The sequence below is a fragment of the Pleurodeles waltl genome, chromosome 8, assembly GCF_031143425.1.
Source record: "Pleurodeles waltl isolate 20211129_DDA chromosome 8, aPleWal1.hap1.20221129, whole genome shotgun sequence".
Taxonomy (NCBI): Eukaryota; Metazoa; Chordata; class Amphibia; order Caudata; family Salamandridae; genus Pleurodeles; species Pleurodeles waltl.
This window is the reverse complement of record NC_090447.1, coordinates 664,816,794-664,831,546: the sequence shown is the minus strand read 5'-3', so window position 1 is coordinate 664,831,546 and position 14,753 is coordinate 664,816,794. Positions and strand designations below refer to the sequence as shown.

The following is a 14,753-nucleotide window of genomic DNA, read 5'->3' as shown; positions in this document are numbered from 1 at the left end:
CACACCAGCACTTGCAGTGTAGGTCCTCTCCTGTTGAAGGTCAGGTATCAAGTGAGTGAACAGTGAGAAATTGGCAGCAATGTCCGTGGCGGTGCATACCGTCATTGCCGGCATACATCGTCATTGGCTCCTGGGACCCATAGGGCCCAATGTTAACCAATGCTGAATTGTGCTGCGGTCTTCGACCGCCCACCGCAACTGTATACAACGCCAGCGCAGTTACCTCATTTCCCCTTGTCCCGCCTTACAGGTCAGGTAGCCGCCATTTCAGGGTGCTACATGGGATGGAAAAAAACTGTGTCACACCTATCTAGGCCTGGAATACAGACAGATACCGGCACATCGCAATTTCTCTATGTTTTAGCAAATAACACATTGTGATACCTAAGTGTTGGATGACCCTCTGCTCGCTGTTCTCCTCCATAGGGCACATCTGCTGGGGTACGTGATGAGATGGTGGCATCCTCCTGTGTACAGACCACTGGTGGACCTGTCGACAATGGAAGAGAGACACATCATTATCACATACAGACTTGATTGTGCAACAATCCTGGAACTGTGTGCCCAGTTGGAGCCAGACCTGATTTCAGCTATCCGCCATCCCACACAAATCCCCCCTCTAGCGCAGGTTCTATCTGTACTCCATTTCCTGGCCAGTGGGTCTTTTCAAACAACAGTGGCCATGGCATCAGGGATGTCCCAGCCAATGTTCTCTAACATGTTGTCCAGAGTGTTATCTGCCCTGCTGAAACACATGCGCAGCTAAATCGTTTTCCCTCAGGTGGAGGATTTGCCCACAGTGAAAGGTGACTTCTATGCCCTGGGACATATCCCCAACATCATTGGTGCCATTGTTGGTACACATGTGGCATTTGTCCCCCCACCCACCGCAGGAATGAACAGGTGTACAGAAACCGGAAAAGCTACCATTCGATGAATGTGCAGATTGTGTGTTTGTCAGAAAAGTACATTTCCCATGTGAATGCCAAGTATCCTGACTCTGTGCATGATGCTTACATTTTGAGGAATAGCAGCATCCCTTATGTTATGAGGCAACTCCTGAGGCACTGTGTGTGTCCAATAGGTGAGCCCAAGGTCCCGACACAGTTGACATAGGTGTCTGGGTATGGGGTTGTCCCTGAGGGTTAGTCTCTGTCTAACAGTTGTCCCTCAACATTTGCAGGTGACTCTGATTACCCCAACCTGTCATGGCTACTGACCCCAGTGAGGAATCCCAGGACAAGGGCAGAGGAACACTACAATGAGGCACATGGACGAACTAGGAGGATTATAGAACGCACCTTTGGCCTACTGAAGGCCAGATTCCGGTGCCTCCATCTTACAAGTGGCTCCCTATACTACTCACCGAAGACGGTATCCCAGATAATCGTGGCCTGCTGTATGCTGCACAACCTGGCTTTGCAACGCCAGGTACCTTTTCTGCAGGAAGATGGGCCAGATGGTGGTCCTGTGGCAGCTGTGGAGCCTGTGGACAGTGAAGAAGAGGAGGCAGAAGAAGAAAATGTAGACAACCAAAACAACATCATCATGCAATACTTCCAGTGAGACACAGGTAAGAAGATGTAACTGCTTCCCACATCTCATACTATTGTTGGAGCTAGCATAAGTCTGTCATTTTCACTCAGTGTATGGACCCTGACTTGTTACTTTGCCTTTCCATTTCACAGATCTCGGTCCCACTTTGTGCCCTCTGTTATGTTTACTGCTGGCCTACAGCTGTGTTACATTGGTATGTGAACAACTACATTGAAATTGCTATATTTCTGAGGTTTTGCAATTACACATTAGTGAAAGCACAGTCAGACTCCAGATTGTTTTGTGATTCAAGTGTGGTAATTTCTGTGCAAATAAGTGGAGGGGGTGTGAAATGGGATGGGGGGATGGTGGAGGAATGTCCATGGCAGAGTCCAGTCTATTAGTATCACAGGTGCATTGTCCAAGGGGGCATAGGAAGTGGAGTAATGGCAGTTAAAGGTGGACAGGGTAACATAGTGGGACAGAAGGGTGACATTCAGGGGGGGGCTTATTTCCTGGCAGGGGTCTTGGCAATGTCTTCTGTCTTGTTCCTGGATCTCAGGGACCGTTTGTGGGGTGGTTCTCCTTCTGCAGGGGGTGGGGTGCTAGTGGGCTGTTGTTCCTGTGGCGGTGCCTCCTGTCCACTAGCGCCGGCGGAGGTGGAGGGCTGTTCATCTTCCAGGCTAGTATCAGGGGCCCGTTGGTGTGCCACTGTGTCCCTCCTGGTGTTGACAAGGTCTGCCAGCACCCCTGCAATGGTGACCAGGGTGGTGCTGATGGACTTCAAGTCCTCCCTTAACCCCAGGTAGTATTCGTCCTGCAGCCGCTGGGTCTCCTGAAACTTGGCCAGTACCATGCCCATGGTCTTCTGGGAATGGTGGTAAGCTCCCATGATCTTGGAGAGTGCCTCGTGGAGAGTGGGTTCCCTGGGTTTGTCCTCCCCCTGTCGCACTGCAGTCCTCCAAGCTTCCCTGTTATCCTGTGCCTCTGTCCCCTGAACCGTGTGCCCACTGCCCCCAGGTCCCTGATCGTCCTGTGTTAGTGGGGTTGCCTTAGTTCCCTGTAGTGGTGGACACACTGCTGATTGACGTGTCCTGGGGAGAGAGGGATGGGCCCGCTGGGTGGGTGCTGTTGTGGTGTTTCCTGAGGGGGGAGGTTCAGTGGTGGTTTGTGACAGTGTCAGGGGAACCGACTGTCCCGAGGTCCCTGATGGGCTGGTCATCTTGATCCAGTTGTGCAGAGCTGCTGTCATCACTGTGGGCCTCTTCTGTGGGGGGACTGGATATGTCTTGCACTTCCTGTCCGGTGAAGTTGAGTATGGGTCCTGTTGGGGAGTGAATGCATAATGTTAGTATCTGTGTTTGCCGTCTTGTGCAATGGGTGAGTGACCCCCTACTCCTGTGCTTGCATTATTGCCGTGGCCCTTGCGTGATTGGTGATTTTGGGGCATGAGTGAGTCTCTCTACTGGACATGCTTTGGTGATGGGTGTCCATGCATTGGTGTTACATGCAGCACTTGAGTTTGGGATGTTTGGGTTGTGTTAGTGGGGTATCTGTGGGTTGTTGGGGTGATGGGTGTGAGGGTGAGGGTGGGAGTATGTGATGGCATGGAGGTGGGGTGGGGGATATAGTAGTAAACATTTGCCTTACCAGAGTCCAGTCTTCCTGCTACTCCTGCGAGGCCCTCAGGATGCATTATTGCCAAGACTTGCTCCTACCATGTTGTTAGTTGTGGGGGAGGAGGTGGGGGTCCACCGCCAGTCCTCTGTACAGCAATCTGGTGTCTGGATACCACAGAACGTACCTTCTCCCGTAGGTCGTGCCACCTCTTCCTGATGACATCCCGTGTTGTTGGATGCTGTCCCACTTCGTTGACCCTGTCGACAATTCTCCGCCATAGCTTCATCTTCCTAGCAATGGATGTCTGCTGCACCTGTGATCAGAATAGCTGTGGCTCTGTCCGGATGATTTCCTCCACCATGACCCTGAGCTCCTCCTCAGAGAACCTGGGGTGTCTTTAAAGTGCTGTGATGTGGTGTGGGTGATGTGTGAGGTGCTGTCTTTTGTGATGTGTGAGGGGATGTGTTGGTGTGTGTTGTTTGCGGTGCATGGATATTGTATAAGTGATGGTGTTATGTGTCTGTGGATGCTGGTGTTGTATTAGGTAATCTCTCTCTCTGGCCTTCTTTCAGAATTTTGGTTATAAGGGATTGTGGGTGATGTGGGTGTGCTTTATATTGGATTGGGTGTGTGGGTGTGGTGTGTGTATGTGTGTCAGGTGTGTATATTTTGAATTGTCCAATGTGGTTGTGTTTTGTAAATGTGTGTGTAATTTGAGCGCGGTGGTGTGTACCGCCAATGGTTTACTGCGGTTGAAAGACCGCCGCGTTGATTCGTGGGTTGTGATACTGTGGGCGCATTCCTGTTGGTGTGACGGTGATGGTTTTGGTATCGCCAGTTTATCACTGACCTTTGGTGTGGTTGACTTGTGTGGGTGTCTGTATTGTGGCGGATTCCGAGTTGTGAGTCGTAATACCTGAGCGGAATTCTGCTGCCGCAATGGTATGTTGGCAGGCTTCTGCACGGCGGAAAGCGTTTTTTACCACCAAGGTTGTAATGAGCGGCCAAAATGTAAGGGCACATTTTAGCTAAGGGGAAGAAGTGGTCAGTGACATCTTGTTGTAGGTCAATTCCTTCCTCTTCAACACTGTCATCATCATTGGGCATTTCAACATTCTCACCCAGTGACTCTTCATGATCTCCATCCTCTGTGATGATTGCGATGTTCTGTTGCAAGGCAATGTTGTGCAGCAGGCAACAATGATTTGACATTCCTTATTCGCTGAGTAGAGGAGGGCTCCACAGGTCTTGTCCAGACACCTGAATCTGGCCTTCAGGAGCCCAAAGCCCACTGCACTGGCCTCCATGTCCTTCCATGGGCCTCTTTGAAGCGGATTTCTCATGGTTTGGTTGGATTCCTCAGTGATGTCAACAACCATAGTTGGTTGGGATAGCTGAGTATCCTACGTGGAAGCAATATATTGACACATTAAAATCATATCAGGCCATTGTAAAATCCTAAACTAGGATAAAAGCAAATGATCCTCAAGTCATATTGTACTTACCAACAAGCCAGACCCTCTAAGGTCCAAATTGTGACATTTGCAGGAGTATGGTACTATTCCGTAGTACAAAGGAATCATGTGTTGACCCAGAAAAGTGGGCATACATTCTTGAGATGTATAAATCCGGTAAGCAGACAATTTGCACACTGATAAAATGGAAGTTCTTCTAATTGCAATAGACCTGTTCCCTTCTGTGGGGTGGCACCTAGGCAATATGTGTACTATCAATTGCTCCAACAACATGTACTAGGCCACCCAAATCATAAAATTCTCCCTTTACATTGGCCAAATCCCGAGCTCTTGGAAACTGGATGAAGCTGTTGATTGTCTCTTCATTGAAGCAAGGACTTCTTGTAACACACCACTGAAAGTTGACTCTGACATGCCTCCAGATACTGCCACACTGTATTGAAAGGAGCCAGTGGCCACAAACTGCAGTACTGCCATAAGTTTCATTACAGGTGTTGTGTTTTAATTGTGAGGCATGAGATCAGGCTCCAGCTTCTGACACAAAACTAGTATTGTTTGGCTATTTCATCTAAACCTTTTGATTATGTCTCCTTCCCCCATGGTGGCAAGGTCTGGAAATGGTCTGAAGACATGAGTATGTCTTTTTAAATCCACCCCCAGGTTCATGTATCTGCTTTTAAGAAAAGCAAACAATCAATAAAAATTGTCATACAAGACTTTCACAATCAACATACATCTCTTGTCTAAGTTAGTTGATGATCTTATTGTGTCGTATCTGTTACCATAATTTTCAAACATCTTTGCCACTGCAAACTGATATTTTTTAACATGCCTGACATTTTTTTGCAAATAATGTGTGAATATTGCATTTGAAATGTATCATTTGCACATTTAAAAAAACATTTTTCTCAAAATACTGTCAACAGAAGTATTACACACACCACAGCGCTACTGATCTCAAACACAGTAATGGTTGACTGTTTAATGTGACATATCTTGCCAAAAACAGTGTTGTACATATCTGACATACGTATAACAAATAGTCACCATTTTGAGCACTGGTGACACACAAACAATGGAAAAATACAGAGGTACACGTCCTAAAATGGCGGCTGCCTGACCTTGCTGTCAGGACATTGGCTATCCAACAACCATCAGCAGATGTTGACCACCTAGTAGGTAACACTCCATGATGAACACTGCCATAGGCTAATGTGTGTGACCGCTATGCACAAAAGCCAATGGCTGTGTCTATTGTGTACTTGAACGTGGCATATTTAAAAAAAAGCTCACTTGCCTCCAAACTCTGCAGCCAACAGTACCTCCTTTTTTTGCTGCTTTTACCAATCTCTGGGAGCCAGGATGCCGGGCAAAGAAGGTGACAGGGCACCTACCTTTTCCCCTGAGGAGCTGGAGCTCCTTACCAGGGAGGTTCTGTCCCTGTATAGACAGCTGTTTGGGACCCCAGGGGAACAGGTACATATTTGAATGGGAAATGTTTGCCAAAGTAACTTGGTCCCTCTTTGTCCATAGGCTATTTGCTCCCTTTTTGTTCATGAGTGAAGCGTTGTGATTGGAGTGTAGTAAACTGAATGATTTAGCTGGGTACAGGGTGTTTGTTGAGGATACAAGAAATGGTTAACCTTTTTAATTCACAGCAATGTTGTTTGATATACATATGATGGTTGACACGCAATCAATGCTGGTGAGGAGTTCTAGAGGTATGAGTTTTTCAAACAGTGTCTGATGCTGTGTTCGGTATATTGTTTTGTGCTAAAGGTTGCCACTAGATTCCACATCACAAGCCAAGTACTGTTTTGAGCAGACACATGGCAGCATGCAAAGAAATGATTATCTGCATTTTCTCCACATTATGAGGGACATTTGTACCAAACATGCTCCATTTGAGGATTGAGTGAGGTGTGATGTTCAATCACAAATGAGAGTAGGTAATGTAGGCTCTATTCCTGCTGATCTGGCATAGTAAGCACTTCTGAGACAGTTCATATTTCAGATTTTACATTGATAACTTGATACAATGAAAATATGATTATGAGCATCTACAGCAAAATAGAGCAGAGGTACACAACTTGTTCAAGGGATTCTTTACAGCCAGCACAGACCCTACAGATTGATCCAGCCGAGGGCTGTTGCCAGCTGAGTTGATGTTTCAAAAGTGCCCACTCTCCTAGCCTGAGCCATGAATCTAGCCTTCAGGTAGATGGTGTTAGTAAATGCAAACTATCTCGCTGGGGGGGCTGACTGGTAAATGTTAATGATTGCCCAAGCATGCTTAGGATTGGAGAAGAGGGCTCTGTCTGAGTTGTATGACCACAGCAGAACACATTTTCTAATGCCTGCTTTAAACTTTAAATGTAAGTTGGCTCAGGTTGCTAGCCCAGAGATCTTTTACATTCAATGGCTACTGGCAATCTACAAGGAACTGATGGTGTGCTCCCATCGACCCACTAGAGCTGATTTCAGTCCATAGCAGTGCCTCCTGGCAGCCTGATTGGGCCCCCATAGCTTGTAGCACAGATTGAGGTATGCACCGGCACCAGCTGCCTGCCACTCAGGGAGGCCAAATTCCAGACTGATCTGGGAGCAGATGAAGATTTCAGCAGCCGGAAAACCTTTTTGTCTATCTTTGTGACTAGATTGTTCAACAGGCAACTATCCTTACACAGTTGAACTTCCTGTCTGTAGGTCAGTGAAGTAGTGATCCTAGCTCTCATAACTTCCAGCAAAGAGGACAGGCTTGGCACCCATAATGATTTGGATAATTTCAATAAGGTCACCTGGAGGGTAATGGTTTTAGCTTCAACCTCTTTTTGCTGCTTCACGAAACAACCACTGGCATTATTGTGCACCCCTAGGTATTTACAGATTTTTCTTAAATGATTTTATTGCTGTTGTAATACTAGCTGCCTCCCTGGTATTTTTTCTTGCCTAAAGTAACAACCTTTGTTTTTTTCAAGTTCACCTCTAGACTGTTGGAGGCTGTGTAGACGTGTAGTTAGTTAAGTAGCCATTGAAGACCTACTCTTGTGAGGCTGAACATTGCCAGGTCATGGGCATACAGCCGGTTACTAATCAATGTGCCTCCAGTCTTTGGGTGTGACAGTTGGTAGCGTTGAGCAGCTGTGATAGATCTGCAATAACAGGCTAAAGAGCAGAGGCGCTAACACACATCCCTGTCTCACGCCCCAGGATGTGTGGATTTTCCTAGACAGGGTGACGCTGTTTCCCAACTTGATGCACAGCCAGATATCAGTGTGCAGCTAAATAATGGCCTCCAGAATATTAGAGGGAATTCCCTCTTTTGCTAATTTGGGCCACAAAGCCCCCCTTGGTACCTGGTTGAATACAGTCTTGAAAACCACAAAGCAGCAGTGCAATACGGAACATGATGTTGTTACCTAATCCATCAGGATTGATATTGCCACTCGGTTAGTTAGTGTGCCAGATTTGGCCATAAACTCAGTTTGGTGCATTGGAATTACCACTTCTGCTCAACCCCCAGCCGTGGGTCATCTAGAAGCAAGCTGGCATAATATTTGTCTTCATTATTGAGGAACACAATTAACCTGTAGTTGCTCAGAGTGGTTCTTGAGCCTCCTTTCAGGTGGATTATGGCACCAAGCCATGGTTCAGGTATTCCTGAACACATTAGACAGTAATCAAAGAGGTTAGTGAGCCAACCTGCCAGAATGCTGCATCCTCTTTGAATGATGCCTGGGGCAAACCGTTGGGCCCTGAAACCCGTCTGATCTTGCTTTGGATATTATACGTTTTAAGTGGCGTGAGAGAGGTGACTGAGCCCTGGCTGGGGTATGCAAATAATCTTAATCTTGCGATAGGGAATTGGTTAATACTGCAGTAATGATTTGCCCGCCCCTGTTTGATAGGCTATCGTCCTCCTCACTGGTGAAAAAGTGTCTAGCATGAAAGGATGCCCATTCTATTTCTGTTATGTTTGCACAAGCCCAGCTCCTTTGGCCCATTCATTTGTTTATTTACTAGGGCTCAGACATTTCTGTAATTGGAATCTTTGCTGGCACAGAGAAGGTTTGTCCAAAAATGATCTGAGCGCCTGTCTGTAGGATTTATGTGCCTGCTTGAGTGCGTTGAGTGGTTCCTTAGATCCCAGGTTTTTTGTGCTCTTCTCAGGACCTTATTGCAGGCTTTATTTAGATTTTTGATCACAGCTGAGGAAATTATTTGTTTAGCAGAGCCATGCCGACAAGTTGGCTGTTGGAATTTCATCAGCAGTCGAGTGACAAGGCATGTCCACACCATAATCAGGGATTTGTTACCAGCTCCAGCTGTGTTTAGATGGTCAGCACATTCTGTTCTTACAATGTCACTGGTGGAGCCCCTCTATTTGAGGCGCTTCAGATTCTCAGTACGTGTTCCTCTACAAATGACTCTAGATGTGGTATGGTGAGGTAAGTTAGATATTATGACAGTGATCTGTGGCAATAAAGGGGAATATTTTTATGTTGCAGAGATGTAATTGGGAAAAGAACACGTTTTCCCATTGGTTCTTGTCCAGTTTGGAGGGATATCTTGCGATCAACGACCACCCAGTACTTTCTAGCCCATGCCAATAACCTGCGAAACCAGAAATTCACCCAACTGGTTATGCGGACAGCTTCTTAGCTTAGATTGTTTGATGATAGGCAGGGCACTCCCTAAATGGGGCCCCTCTTGATCCTCAGGAAGATCTTGAAAGAGGTTTGAATTAAAGTCTCCTGTAATGAAACAGTCGGCCTGAGGGTGATCGCAAGCTACGCCGCACACAATCGGTATTAGACGGTTGAACTTTGCTCTCTTTTCCTTTACACCTGAGTTAATGTAGCCATTTCTCAGCAGAAGAGTGTGCTGCGGACTCCAGTTACTGATCTTGATTCCTTGCAGCCAGTTCTCTGTGAATAATATTAGATCAATGTTCCCTTTTAGTTTGACTGTGGTGTACATAGATAACCCACCTTTTGGTAAGCTGTTTTTATATTATCTAAAGGCCAGCTTCCAGAACTCAATGTAGCCTATTTTCGGGCAACTTGACTCTGCCCAGATTTCCTGTAGAGCTATGATTTAATGGGTATTTACAAACGTAGTTAGGCCTGGAGACTGTAATTTCTGAGCCATACCATTGATGTTCCAGAAGCACAGGGATATCGGTAGACGCTTAGGTCATGGGCGCGCCTAGGACATGATTTAGTCAGAGCGCCAATGAAAAAGGGCTGCGGGCAGCCAGCCCCTGTTTGTCCCTATGGGCTCAATTGTTTTGACCTGTTGTTCACTGTATTTTTCAAGATTGAATATGGTTTGTTCCTATGAAGCACTCTCGGGCTTGTGCTTGTGCCAACAAAGTGGGATATCCAATCTTCTTAAAGGGACTTGTCTTGATGCCCTATGAGTAGAATATTTCCAATCTTGACAATATTAACTGTGCTAGGGTTGATTGAGGCACTATCACACAACTCCGTGCCTCTCAACTTGGGAATAGCCTTCAGCAGTCTTAAAATGTTCCCCTTAATATCACATATAATATATATGGTTCTGGACCAGGATTTTCAATGAGATGTAGTTCCTGACAAACGGTTTCATGTGCCCTGAGCTATCTCTGATGACTTTACATGAAAAATCGCTTCACAGAGGGAAAGGATTAACAAATAAAGGAGAATTGCCCAGGATGGTAAAATTCTGTTTAACATATTCAAGCTAGGGAATACCCAAACCCCAGTGCTACTGTATACAATTGTTTATTATATGGTGATGGAGAGAAGCCCTGGGGTTACTCCATATTGAGAGCCATAACAAGAGGGATCCCAGATTAATATAATCTTCAAGATATGGCAGAGCCATTTCTTCTTGACAGATGTAGTGGGGGTGGTTACATGAATACTGTGCATGTGTTGTGGGATATATGTTTTTATTATTTTATTTTATCTTCATAAACAATTGCATAATGTATATCAATCATTTTTTAATGAACAAATTTATACACACATTTATATATAATATATGTATGATAATATTAGCATTGTAAAAGTCAATATACTAGTTCGGAAAATAAATGCCTTAAAAAATCATTGTATTTTTATTCAGTATCAAATATTTTTTTAATACATTTAAGTATTACAAGAATAAGCTAATATATATATATATATATATATATTGGTAAGGACAGGTAAGTATCTACACCTAGCAATAGGCCACTAACCCCACTTAGGTCCAGTTAGGTCTCAATAAATTATACCCAGCTCAACCATTGGTAGCTTGGCAACGAGCGACAAGGCTTAACTTAGGAGACAAGTGTGTAAAGCATTTAAAAATCACAAACAGTAAATAAGTGAAACACAATAAAAATCCAACACTAATTTATAAAAATAGATTATATTTTTATCTTTAAAATGACACCAAAGTGATCAGATAAGGGGAACCGGAGAATTTGTAAAGAATTAATGTTTTCTAGCACAGAGAAGCAACTAGCGCTCAAAGGGTTAAAAAAGGTTACACTGGACAAGGTCCAGAGTTCAGGCCACCCATTAGGTAACACTGTTACACTCACTTTCAGAAGTCTTTCTTGATTCAGGAAAGTGGTCCACAACACCATCCAAGGACTCAGAGTCTCTGGTTTGCCTCCTAGGGCTTGGGACTACAACTTTTACAGTGCACCTCTTCAACTTATGGAGCTGCTCCAAACATCGCAAAACTTATGGATCTTCTTCCAGAGGTCTTTTTTGGGTCCTTGAAGTGTCCACAACTTGATCCTAGGCTCCAGAAGCTCTGAGTTGCTCCTTGGGAGTTGGGACTACAATTCCCAGAATGCACCTAGTCAGAATCCTCAAATGGCCACTGGACACTGGTCAGCTGGGCTCTGCTTACAGGACTTGATGCAGGAGACTCTGGGCAGCTCCCTTGTACCTGTAGCAAACATGGACTCCCTTCTTGAAGCAGTAGAAGACAGGCAAAGTCCTTTTAGGGGTGAAGGCCAAGTGTGCAGCTGGAGCAGTCCTTCTGAGTGCAGTGCCCAGGTCAGGGGTCCAGCAGGGCAGTCCTTCTTCTTTGTTTTGTTCCTTGTATGGATCGGAGGTGTGGGTGCAACTCTGCCATATTTATCCTTGCTGCTGGGGTGAAATGCAAAGGGGCCTGACTGTCCACTCACAGGGAAGCACTTCCCTCCTTGGATGACCACTTCCTGGGAAGTGTGGCAAAACTCAATCACATAGAGCAACATTCTTCAAAAATCTGTCTGAGTCCATTCACTGACGTGGCCAAAAATCCTAAACACAGCCCATTCCTGCACTCTCCTAATCTACTCAAGAGGGCACCTAATTTTATGGGGTTACAAGAACTTGGGGAGGTCCTGAGCTGCTCCTAATGTCCTTCCCTGCCTTTGAAGACCAGTTTCACCATCTGCTGAGGCACATCTCCTCCCCCAGGTACATCCTTTGTGTTCAGCCCAGACCACCCCACACCTCATGAAGGCAGTCTGGCCAGGCTGCCAGAGGCTGGTCAATCAGAGAAGGGCACTACAGAGCTGAAGTTGGGAACTTTCAGGTAGAGTTTTAAAACTCTTTACCTGAACTAGCTATATTAAATCCAACAGTAGAGAGTTGTGGGATTTATTATAACAATTAATTGGATACAGAACACAAGGTATCTGTCTCTTATGGTGACTTTGTTAGTCAAAATAAAGTCTCTCTATTTTAGCCTTTGGAGGCCATTCACTACAGTGAGGGAAAAACAAATTTGGCTTTTTTACCTCACCAGGGCTCATAAAGCAATTTTTATAAGGTCCTGCTTATGGTTACATGGCACCCAACCCCAGGGGCGCTTAGGGCACATCTTAGGGGTGACCTATATGTAAAAATAAGGTAGTTTAAGACTTTGGAAGTACTTTTAATTCCAAAGCCGAATTTGCATATACCTTTAATTTAAAAGCAGCCAGCAAGACAGGCCTGCCTTTAAAATGACCATGGGCACCTCAGCAGTGCATCTATGGGAGCACCACCTATACTGGGGTCCCTGAACCTACATGCCCTATCATATACTAGGGGCTTATAGGTAGGTTGACATAGATAATTATAATTAGACTAATTTGCATACTCATTCTACACAGAGCACAGGCCTGGGGGCTGGTTAGAAGTACACAGGGCACCATCAGAGTCAGGAAAACACCTTTTAGTGTAGTGCAGCTTTTGCTTTTTAACTTTCATTGGAGTCAGTGGTAAGGGAGCCTCTGCAATCAGCCCTGTTTTCACACACACACACAAACACACACACACACACACACACACACACATATATATACTAAAACTTTGCTAGATAAGCAGACATTTGAGGTGAGCAAATCTAGAGTGTCGCTGGTGTTGCAGGGTGCTCCTTAATAGAGCAGCTCTCCACCTAAAATTGGAAACTTCCCAGAGTTCTCCTTTGTTTTTTGTATATATATATATATATATATATATATATATACATATATATATATATATATATATATCGCCACTAGGTGATTACAGTTAGGACCTACTTTCTATAGAAAAAGCTGTTTTTGGGTGCCTATATTTTTGGCGTCCCTATAGGAATCTTCACAAACGTTTCCCAAATATTTGACAGTCATGTGAGCTGCTATCTGGAAAATGTCAGGGAGATCCATGAAGCGGGGGCTGAGATAAAGGGGGGGTACGAACACCCTGACACCTTAGCTCTGGTAGTGGGGTCCCAAAGGGACTCCCGCTCCAGGGCTAAAAGTAATTTCCTTTTATTTTATGGATGGATCCACCATAAAATTAAGAAAAGCTGAAGCAGAGGCTCCCATGCTTCCTTATCATGAAGCCCCTGGGTGGCCAGAGCCCTAGGGGCATTTCTTTAGAAGTGTGGGGGCCTTCTGGCCTCCTCCCACTGCCCCGGGGACCACCACCTCCCCAAGATGTTTAACAAATGAAATGCAGGGGTCCTGTGGCCCCCCTGCACCCTGGGGACCTCCACCCACCTGGGCAAATATTTAAAAAAGAGACAGGTGACCCTTTGAGAACCGCATTAGCCCAGTGGCCCACCCCACTGGGGTAAATCTTTAAAAAAACAAAGAGGGTCCCCGTGGGACCATCAAACCCAGGGGCATCTATATACATTTGTAAGGGGGGGCCGTGGCCCCCGTACCCTGGGGACCACCACCCTCTGGGGCAAACAGTAAAAAATTGAAAGGGAGTCCATTACGGAACTCCATGCCTCGGGGACCATGACCCCCAGGGCTATCTTGACATTAGAGGGGGGCCGTTTGGCCCCCCATAGTGGAGCCACCGATGGCCATGGGGACCACCACCCCCCAGGGTCGGTTCCTGCTATGTCCCTGGTTGCCTATCCCCGGGACATAGCTGTTTACTGTGGCTTGGCTGCAGCACCGAAGCTGCAGCAAAGCCACAGCAAACACTCTGCTGTTTGACAGAGGGACCTTTAAAGCAGGTCCGGCTGTCAAACAGCAGAGCTTTAATCTCTGTCCCCTGCATGCATGCAGGGGACAGAGATAAAATACTTCAGCAATCACGGAGGTGCTGTCAAAGCAGTACTGAAGTGTCAGGTAGCCCGTGAGGGCTTTTGATTATAATTTAAAATAAATAAATAAACAAATACATAAGGTGGGGCAGTGAGGGAGCCCTTAAGGGCTCCCTCGCAGTCTTAGATAGCCCATTAAAGGCTTACTTTTTTCTTTTTAAAACCACAACCCCCACAGCTCACTGTGAAGGTCGCAGTGTGTGAATGAGTAGGTGTGTGAGTGTTTGAGTGAATGAGCTCATCAGTGATGTCACCCGTGATTTCATTTCAGATGCTATCAGTGATATCATCAGCGATGTCACTGACCATGTCACGACTGAAGTAATATGTGAGGTCAGAAGCAGTACATTATGGGGGTTCAAGTTATAGTTAGGTCAGTTAACTATAACTGTTGAATTTCACTGGTTTTGTAGGTTTGAAGTGTTAACCTAAATATAACGTCCCTGTACCTTTGGTTCTTTCAGTGATTTTATATGTTTTTTTTAAATCTGTTTCCTAACTATAACATCCCTATAACCTTATAACCTTTGTGAATATATATATATATATATATATATA

At 45.5% G+C, this 14,753-nt stretch overlaps 1 pseudogene; it reads right to left on the bottom strand.

The window, feature by feature from the left end:
* Nucleotides 1-14,064: 14,064 nt before the first annotated feature.
* Nucleotides 14,065-14,169, bottom strand: LOC138252472 (small nucleolar RNA SNORA64/SNORA10 family; annotated as a pseudogene).
* Between the last annotated feature and the right edge of the window lie 584 nt (nucleotides 14,170-14,753).